Source organism: Macadamia integrifolia, unplaced genomic scaffold, assembly GCF_013358625.1.
Source record: "Macadamia integrifolia cultivar HAES 741 unplaced genomic scaffold, SCU_Mint_v3 scaffold1473, whole genome shotgun sequence".
NCBI classification, from domain to species: Eukaryota; Viridiplantae; Streptophyta; class Magnoliopsida; order Proteales; family Proteaceae; genus Macadamia; species Macadamia integrifolia.
The window spans coordinates 99309-109255 of NW_024868217.1; the positions used below are offsets into that span (position 1 = coordinate 99309).

General features: G+C 41.3%; 1 non-coding gene across 1 annotated transcript; it reads right to left on the bottom strand.

Moving 5' to 3' along the window:
* Positions 1-8786: 8786 nt before the first annotated feature.
* On the bottom strand, positions 8787-8892 carry LOC122063831. Its single transcript, XR_006135486.1, has one exon. It is a non-coding gene; the product is annotated as a small nucleolar RNA R71 (small nucleolar RNA).
* Positions 8893-9947: the final 1055 nt, after the last annotated feature.

Sequence of the window (9947 nt, forward strand, 5' to 3'; positions counted from 1 at the left end):
TAAAAAAAAAAAAAAAAAAAAAAGTGAAACTCCAGATCCCCGTCAGTAATCATTGACCACCCACCAAGCAGAAGAAGACTACCTGTGTACTGATAGATCGCGTTTGGATAACCAAATCTAGAAGGTAGTAGTGATTAGCCCTTGCAAGGCAAGATCGATCTCCCCTGCTAGCACCCACACACATGTTATCTTAAGTAATTTCTCTCTTGACTCCTTATGGATATTGTGTATTTCTCTCTTTGCACCTTTGATCCATTTTGTTGGGGAAGTACAATCAAGGTTTTTCATTGATCCTGATTCGAAATAAATCCAACAATACGAGTTGAATTAGAGGAAAATGAGAGGAATTCTTTCCTTCTTTGAATACCTATTAGTATTCTATCTTGTGCTTTCGTGATATTGTGTGGGCTGTGTTTAAAAAAAAAAATCATGACTAAGGGGTGACTTAATTTTGGAAGGTTGGACTTTGTCTGTGTGAGGGTAGCGGCTGGAAAAAAGAGAGACCTTTTTGAGGTCCTAGCCCTCTCTCCTCTCTTTTCGCTTCCTCAGGGAGAGGTGTGTCGTGTGCACTTACCTGTGGGTCCCGCACTATCGTATCGTCGCTTAGAGATACATGGAGGCCTATTTTGCAAGAGTATAAAGGTCGTTATTGAGACGGAGATTTGATGATGGTCTAGTATGGGAGATTGGGATCATACAAAAAGATTTGGAGTTGCCACCTAGGATTATGGGCCTGTGACCCGGGGGTGGGCCTGATTCTTGAAAAAGGGGCCCGAAAGTTGGTCTGGTCCTGTTGTAGAATTAGGAAGGTATTAGGCACCCAATCTACCCAGTTCAATCAGTCTTCCTACTAGATTCTTAAGAACAAACATTTTTCACAATTATTCCTATTCCGCATACATGGCTAAGTTATTAAACATATTTATACATTAATTGAATTTAAATGATTATGTATACTAAAACAAGGTCAATATAAAGTTCATATTATGCTAACTTGGGGGAGAAATTATACCTGAGTTTGACCCTTGTTTTGAGTCAAGAGGGGTGGAACCCCGATTAGTACCGACAGAAACTGTCTTTTGGATTCTCTTAGCTAAAAGGAAGATGGTCTTGAACTCCAAATTCCTTTCTTAAGAGATGTTGATTGGACAGAGTTCCGACTAGGAATGGTTACTTTTGGATTTTGACTGTGGTATTGATTCGGCAGAGCTTCTGCAAGGGATGAGCTACTTTCAAATTTTGGCTAAGGTGGCATTCCAATAGAGCTTCCGCTAGGGATAGGTTATGAGAGGGCTAGGCTGAGGTGGCACACTGAGAGAGCTTCCACTGGGATAGGCTAATTGTAAGGATTGAGGAACTTCGAAGGCCCGAAGAACACTTCGAAGATTCGAAGAACACTTCAAATCTTATGAAGATCTCTCCGAAAACTTGAAAAACCTCAAGAGGGGGTGCGAGACTAAGGGAAAATTTTTCCTACACAAAAATCTCACTCAAAGAAGGCAAAGAATTGAAGAATTTCAAAGGCCCAAAGAACACTTTGAAGATCTAAAGAACACTTCAGATCTTATAAAGATCTCTCTAAAGACTTGAAAAACCTCAAGGAGGTGGGGAAGAGAGGGTAGAACTTCTCCACTATAGATGCTCCTAGGAGGCTTGAGAATGAAAAACCAAAGGGAGGGGGGTATTTATAGATTTTCTGAACCAATGGAGAGGAAAGAGGAATTTTCTTAGCCAATAGGGTGAAAACATGAATTTTTGGACCAATGGGGTGAAAGGTAAATTTTTTTGGCCAATGGAGAAAAAACATTTTTTTTTTTGCCAATAAGGTAAAAAGATGCCTTTTCAGGTCAATGGGAGGTTGCGGTGTAGGGTACACTAGCGGGACAGTGTAGAGTGCATAAATGGGACAGTGTAGAGTGCATAAGTGGGTGAAGAGAAAAATCTCTTCACCAATATGGTTATTAGAATGTATATTCCAATCATTGACAGTGGTACATGTGGCTGGGCGGGGGTGTACGGGTGCACGGGGCAGGCGAGGGCAAGCGAGGGCAAGCGAGGCAGGCATGGCTCACAGGGCAAGTAAGGTGCACGGGGCGCTGGCAGGGGCACGAGTTGCTGGCAGGGACATGTGGCACTGACGAGGGCATTGGGCGCTAGCAGGGCTTGGGAGGCTAGCAGGGGCATGGGGTGCTAGCAGGGGCATGGGAGGCTGGCAAGGGCACGGGCTCTGGCAGGGGCAAGGGAGGTTGGTAGGGGCGAGGGAGACTAGCAGGGGTACGAGAGGCTAGTAGGGGCACACGACGCTGGCAGGGGCATGAGGCGCTGGCAGGGGTGCATGCAAGGCAGGCAATGGGCACGAGGTGCAGGTGGGGTGAGTGCGAGGTAGGCCATGGGCACACGGGGCAAACGGGGTGCATGCGACCAAGATGTAATTTTTCAGGAGCGATTACGGGAGATCCGATAGTCTGATTTTGACGTACCATATATCATTGGAATCATAATTCTGAGTACTATGCATCTATATGATCATTTAGGACCGAATTCCTTCATATATGAAATGTCATAATTGGACCCTTATTTTTCCCCACATGGGGTTCTCGTGATTTTGGGTAAGTATGGAATGTTTTTGGGTTGGATTAGCTCAATCAATTATCATCTTTGTCGATTAGAAGTAGGAAGTTTCATCCAAGATTCGTAATACATCATAGTCAAAGGAGGGTGATAAAATTGGGTGTCTACAGAATGCCCCTCTTTGGCCAAGGCCTGTGCCAATAGCCGAAGGGCAAAGAAAAGAACGACCACATTTTGTCACTTAGAGCATGTGCTACCGTCATCTTGCTCATTAATTACAGAGTTAAAAATGCAACAGGTAATATCTCTTAAATACTTTAAAATTTAGGACTCACCTGGGCTGCCGATTGTAGGAAAGAAATTCACCATTTTCAATCTTGCAAAAGATGTTAGTACTTGAGCTTTGACTTTTCCTATGCTGGTCTTCCATGTGCCAATATAGCGAATTCCGGTCTCTAGGCTGGATCTTTCAAGCCAATCTGGGCTATCTAGAACCATCGGCTACAAAAGAGAAATTTGTTGCTCTTTCAATCTTGCAATGGAAAAAAATATTTGATTCTTAGATTTTCCTTGACTGGGATTCCATGTGCCAGTTTGGGAATTTGGTCTATGAGATCAAGCCACTCGGAGCTGATTCAAAGATATTGGGCCATCTGGGGCCGGTTCAATGAGATTAGGCCACTTGGGGCCAGTTCAATGAGATTAGGCCACTTGGGGTCTGTTCAATGAGATTGGGGCACCTGGGGCTGGGTCAATGAGATTCTTTCTTTCCTTATTTTAGTTTGTTGATTGGGGTTCTTGAATTTGAATCATGGGATTGGGACCTTGAATTTGGACCTTTGAACCTTGAAATTTGGTTTTCGATTTGGAATCTTGAATTTTGGCTTTTGATTTGGAATCTTGCTCTTTGGCTTTTGATTTGGAATCTTGAATTTTACCTTCATGTGATGTAATTTTATCTAACTCTTGAATTTGATTATCACCTTCCCTTTTCATGTCATATAATTTTCATCTACCACACAAATTTTGACTTGGATTTCACCTTCTACTTTCATGTGATGTAATTTTTATCTACCAATTAAATTTGCTTTGTATTTCACCTTTCACTTGAATTTGATTTTCACATTCCAATTTCATGTGATGTAACTTTTATCTACCAATTAAATTTCACCTTCCACTTGAATTTGATTTTCACCTTCCAATTTCATGTGATGTAATTTTTATCTACCAATTGAATTTGATTTTCACCTTCCACTTTCATGTGATGTAATTTTTATCTATCATAAGAAATTACTTTGAATTTTATATTTCGTGGTAATAATCATTGAGTTACACCTTGGAATTGGAATCTCAATTTTTTTTTTTGAGAAAACGATTTTTTTAACCATAAAATGGTCCCCCCTCCTGTTCATTACCAATTCTGATTTTTCTGAGTTGGGAACGATTTGTGAGCGAGTGAGATCGAGTTTTTGAATCTTCTCGAAGATTCGAAATTTTTTGCATTTTTTCTGCTTTCTTCAAACTTTTTTCGAAGATCTTCAAGTTTTTATTGAAGTTCTTCTTCTTCCCCTTGAAGATCTTCATAGTTCTTGAGGAGGGAGCCATTTGGAGAATTTGAAGTCTTTCCGGTCCTTTCTGTAAATTGTGAAACTTCTTAATGTTCCTTATAATTTTGGAAAACATGGCCAAAAGAAAAAAGAGGACCCGGGGAGAAATCCGGCTGGATGGCACAAAGAGCTGTGGTACATCTTCTCAGGGGGATGATAGTCCTGCAGATTGGTACACTAGGCGAACGCTCCATAGGATCCGGGACCACATATACAACTCTACATGGGGTACATGGGTGAGTCCTGCATTTTACTTTATTTATTCATTATTTTTGTGTATTTATTTTTTTATTCATTTATTTTTTGTTTATTCATTTTATTTAGAGATTCAACGAAGGAGTACCATCTATATTGGACAGATATGGTCATCCAAATTCGGTCCGGGATGGTACCAAGTGCTCCCTCACAAGGTTAAGGGACTAGTAGGTTTAACTTACCTAAGCCGATTGGCCTCACTGGAGACCAAGAAGTTTAGCCCGGCATTGATGGGAGCTCTGATGCAGCAGTGGTGGCCAAGCACTCATACCTTTCATCTCCCCACCGGCGAGATTACTATCACACCCATGTGCTTCTATGCTTTGACAAGCGTACCATTTGGGGGAAGGCACCTATCCCTTCCTGAGATTCTAATAGGATAGGATTTCACCGACTCGATGGGCATTGACATCCAAAAGGATCAGACACATGTCCGTTTAGGTGTGAATAGTGCCTGTTGGATGAGAATGGACCTAAGGGTGAACCTAGGTAACTTTGTGTAGATAACTAACTCTTTCCTTCTATTTACTGTGGCACAGTGTCTTTTTAGTGATCTCCAAGGTGGAGTGGATATTCGCATGGCCTCCCTCTTCCGGAACCTTCAGGAGGTAAACTCTTGGGGTTGGGGTGGGGCTGCCTATACTTACCTGTTGCGGACCCTCGACCTTCTATCGTATGGAGATCGGGCCCTCAAGGGAGCAGGCTACATTCTCCAGGTGACTTCACACTTTTCTTTCTGTTCTTCTTTTTTTTTTTTTTTTTATTTGATTGATTGTACCTCCTTATTTTAATCTTTCAATTTAGCCTTGGTGTTATGAACACTTAGAGATTATGGCCCCCTTACTGAAGGATCCTCGAAGCTCACCCTTCCCTATAGCTACAAGATGGGGAGATAGCAGGGTATTGAGGAGTCGGTGCCACCCTCCCGAGACCACTGCCCACTCTCTCTTGAGTGGATTCACAGAGGTAAGTCATGTTGGTATCAAATTTCCTTTTGCCTTGTGCTGTATTTACCTCTTCTTCACTTTGCAGGTTAATTAGAGACCATTTCGGCACCTTAGATTCCCTAACCCTCATGAAGTTGCTAAGGCCAAGTACTTAACAGAGAACCGTGTCCTGTTTAGGGGTATCTGGAGCCATACTTGGTATTTAAGAGAGCGCATCACACCCCAGTGCTCCGATCCTGCTATGCGCTTCCCTCCTTGTCTTCCTCCATTTACCATGCATCATCCAGAGCGTATCCCTATGGGTAAGGTTGAGGGATGACTCAGATCAGGGCAGGGATTATGGGACCTTCCATGAGGAGGAAATGGTCTATGCTTCTTTCGGTCCTAGAGGGCCATTGGTATGTTTCCCCTCTTGAGCATCCTTTTCATATTTCAAATCCTTCTCTTTTTTTTTATTGATGTTCTTTCAGTGGAGGACGTGGAACGTGGACCCCCCTCCCACTCAGTCACAAGCAGATGCTATTGCCTCATCCTAAGGTAGGTCTTCTACTATTGTGAGTGGATCCCTCAGGATGGGTACCATTCCTTTCCATGGTCTCGAGCTGGTCCTATCCCAACACAACCCATCTTGCCATCCCTCAACTCCTGGAGTGTAGAATGGACAGAGATGCTTCTATTAAACTACCCATTCCGTATGACTGTGTGAGTATCCAAACACCTCTCATTTGATTGGTTCTTGACTTCTTTTGACTGACATGCTCTTTCTCAGGTGTCTTCGGAGGTATATACCGAGATCAGGAGAATGCAACACAGTCTATATGAAGTGGTGGTTGACAAGGTATCATCCTATTCTTAGCCTTGTCCTTCTTTTTTATCACTTCTTTTCTTGATCATTCCCTATGTTTCCCAGGAAGGGAAGAACAACATCTTAAGAAGATAGGTCAGCTCTTATCGACGAGAGAATGCCAAGCAACAGATGCAGATTGAGGATCTCACAAAGAGATTGGCGGGTTCAGGATTAGCACCAACTGGCTCTTTGACCTTCCATGAGGATGACACCGAGCATGGTTCAGACGAGGATTTTAACTCCTAGGGATTTGTTCTTGCAGTTCCTGTAAACACAAACATATGCATATCTTTTCCTTTTCCTTTTCCCTCCCCATGTTTGTTTGTTATTATTTTTTATTTTTCTTTTGCCAAACTTAGCATTTTATGAATGGAAGCCTATCTTTGGGCACAAAGAAAAATCTCCCTTTGTTTATGGTCTTGAATATTTTTTTTTTAGGCATAATCAATTTCAAAACTCAAGACTTCATTAGAATAATTGGGATAATTGGAAAGGAAGGTAACAATATAGGGGAACAGTTCTTGGGATGGGTAAAAGTTCACCAACTCCTCTAGGTCTTGTGCTTTCAGTTCATGCTACAGGCTAATGTATGTAGGCAAGTAAAAGGATGTGTGAGTCAATCCCATCAACTTAACGTAGTTGCTTCTAGGGGTCTTTATCAGAAAATCCTCTTGTAGCTTCCCTGGGCATCTCCATGCATTATCATTTGTAGTTCTTCCTTGTAGGTACTCTTTCCAATCAACAATGAGCTTGAATTACTGGCCTGTGAAGGTAGCGGTAGGGAAAAAAGGACCTTTTTGGGGTCCCAGCCCTCTCTCTTCTCTTTCTCTTAAGGAGGGGGTGTCATGTGTGCTTTACCTATGGGTCCCGCACTGCCATACCATCGCTATGAGATACGTGGAGGCCTATTTCACAGGATTGTAAAGGTCATCACTGAGATGGGGGTTTGATGATGGTCCAATATGAGGGATTGGGATCATACAAAAAGGGTTGGAGTCGTCACCTAGGATTATAGGCCTAGGACCTGGGAGTGGGCTCGATTCTTAAGAAAAGGACCCGAAATTTGGTCTGGTCTAGAGGTTTAGGGTACATGTTAGGTTACAAAATTTGGAAGCTGTTAGGCACCCAATCTGCCTGGTTCAACCGATCTTCCTAATAGATACTTAAAAATGAGCATTTTCCACGATTATTCCTATTCTGCATGTATGGCTAAATTATCACACATATGTACATTAACTGAATTTAAATGATAAGGTATACTACAACATTGTCAATATAAAGTCTACATTATGCTAATTTGGGTGAGAAATTATACCTCAGCTTGGCCCCTATTTTGGGCCAAGAGGGGTTGGACCTGGATTAGTGCTAGCTCGAATTGTCTTTTGGATTCTCCTGGCTTAAGGGAAGATGGTATAGACCTCCAACTTCCTTTCTTGAGAGATGTTGATTGCTGTAATGTTCGGACAGAGTTCTGACTAGGAATGGTTACTTTCAGATTTTGACTGTGGTATCAATTTGGAAGAGCTTCCTGATGAGCACATTTATGTGTGAAATCTAGTATAGAAAAATATGCATTTTACATATTTAGGATGGAGCTACCTTATGTTTTACTCTCTTTTTGTAGGTTTTATATTTTCAAGGCCTTAAGAACTATCAGACGCTATATCTCCAATTTTACAAGTAAAGAGGTCCAATTTCTTTTCATGGTTGCGAAGAAGACGAAATTCTAAGCAAGATGGACGTGTTCAATTGTAAGCAGACATTCGTTTGATCAACCGTACAAGTGATTATTCTTTGTGTGCTTTGTTTTGTTTTTCCTTTTCTTTTATTGAATTCCTGAGAAGAACAACTTGCAATAATAGTTGTATCGGTGGAGGTTGCCATGCCTCATAGTATGATAAAGAAAGGTTTCGCCCTGTAGCAGTACCTTAGGACTTGACCTGAGCAACCTCGGATCCCTGTTGGTAAGCTCCCAAAAAGCCAAAAATAATCACAAAAATAAAAAAAAAATCATAAAAAAAGTTTTGCTATCCATTCTTTTGTGCTTGTTTTCCTCTAGTTGTGGGTAGTTTTCTATTGCATGAGTGTTCGGTGGGTACGTAATACTAAGAATCGGTTAGAAAGAAGAGGTCCAACAAGTAGTGACCCTATACATTTGCTCTCTTTAAAAACTTTCAATATGGGAGACCAATATCAAAACCCTTCACCTAAATCTCTGAAAGATAGGTTATACTCTGCTAGAATAGCCCAACTTTCCTGCATAGTTCTACCATAAGCCCAGGGTAATAATTTTGACCTCAAATCTCAATACATCACTATGTTGCCCCACTTCCATGGTTGACCTCTAAGAATGCATACCTATTTCTAAGGGAATTTGAAGAGGTATGTGTTTTAATTAAGATCCAACAGCTTTTTGATGATGTTGTTAGGTTTATCACTTTTGCATTAAAAGACCAAGCTAAGAAGTAGTTGTATGGGTTACCCAAAAATTCCATAACCTCATAGGAACGGTTCATAGTTGTTTTCCTTAAGAAGTTTTTTCCAACTCACAAGACTAATAAGCTTAGAAGTGATATCCTTCAGTTTAGGAAAAGCCTAGTGAGTCCTTTTCCAAACTTATGGAGAGATTCAAGGATCTACTCTAAGAATGCCCTCACCATGGCCTAGACTTATGGCATTTATGTCAAATAATTTATGAGGGTATTGATTATCCAACTAAACAAATGATAGAGTCTATGTGCCCTGAGGGATTCACATCCTTTACAGATGAAGGAAATGCATGGAAATTCTTACTTGACTTAGCTGACAAAACCCGTGAGTGGGAATTAACCCAAGAGAGTGAAAGAACTATAGGAGGAAAATGATATTTTGTGGATGAGATAGTAGCCAAGGAAACCCATTTTGATAGCCTAATCAAGATGATTGAGGTTATTGTTCCTAGAGACCCATCATCAGTCAATTTGGTTAAGATTTGTGCTTGGTGCCAATCCCCTGGACATGTCATAGAAGAATGCCCAACACCTCTGAGGGCACTTCTAATGATAGTGTTAATGCCTTATACCAGAATAATCCATATAGTAACACCTACAATTCAGGATGGAGAAATCATCCCAATTTCTCTTGAAATTAGGGCAACCAAGTAGGGCCTTCAAATTTTCATAATCAAGGTCAACCTGGACCCTAAAGGCCTCCCTTTGCACAATAATCTTTTTCCCAAAATACTTTTCCTAGGTTAAATGTAGGACCTCAGGCTAGTTTTTCTAGGGCCCCTCTCCTATCATCTTATCAGCAACCCCCTAGGTTTACCAACACTGAAGAGGCAAGTAGAATAAGTGACTTGAAAGAAATATGGCCCTCCTCATGACAAGCCATCAAAATATTATGAGAGAACTCACCCAAGTTATCTCAATTATGTGTGAGAGGGAGAAAGGAACTTTACCCAGTCAACCAGGGCCTAACCCTAGGCATCATTAGCCTGTTAGTTCACAAGCACCAACTAATGCACCACTGAATATAGTACAAGGTCAGATCCAATAAGGGCCCTCTAACCAATGTAATATTGTTTATGCCCTTAGGGGTGGAAGATAGTACCAACAGAGCGTTCTTAAATCTTTCCCATCTATTACTCCTGTTAACTCTCCTTTAATTGAGGACACAAGTGTGCCTCTTGTTCCAGGTTCGTCTGATGAACCTAAAGATTCTTTTGAAATTAAAGATGAT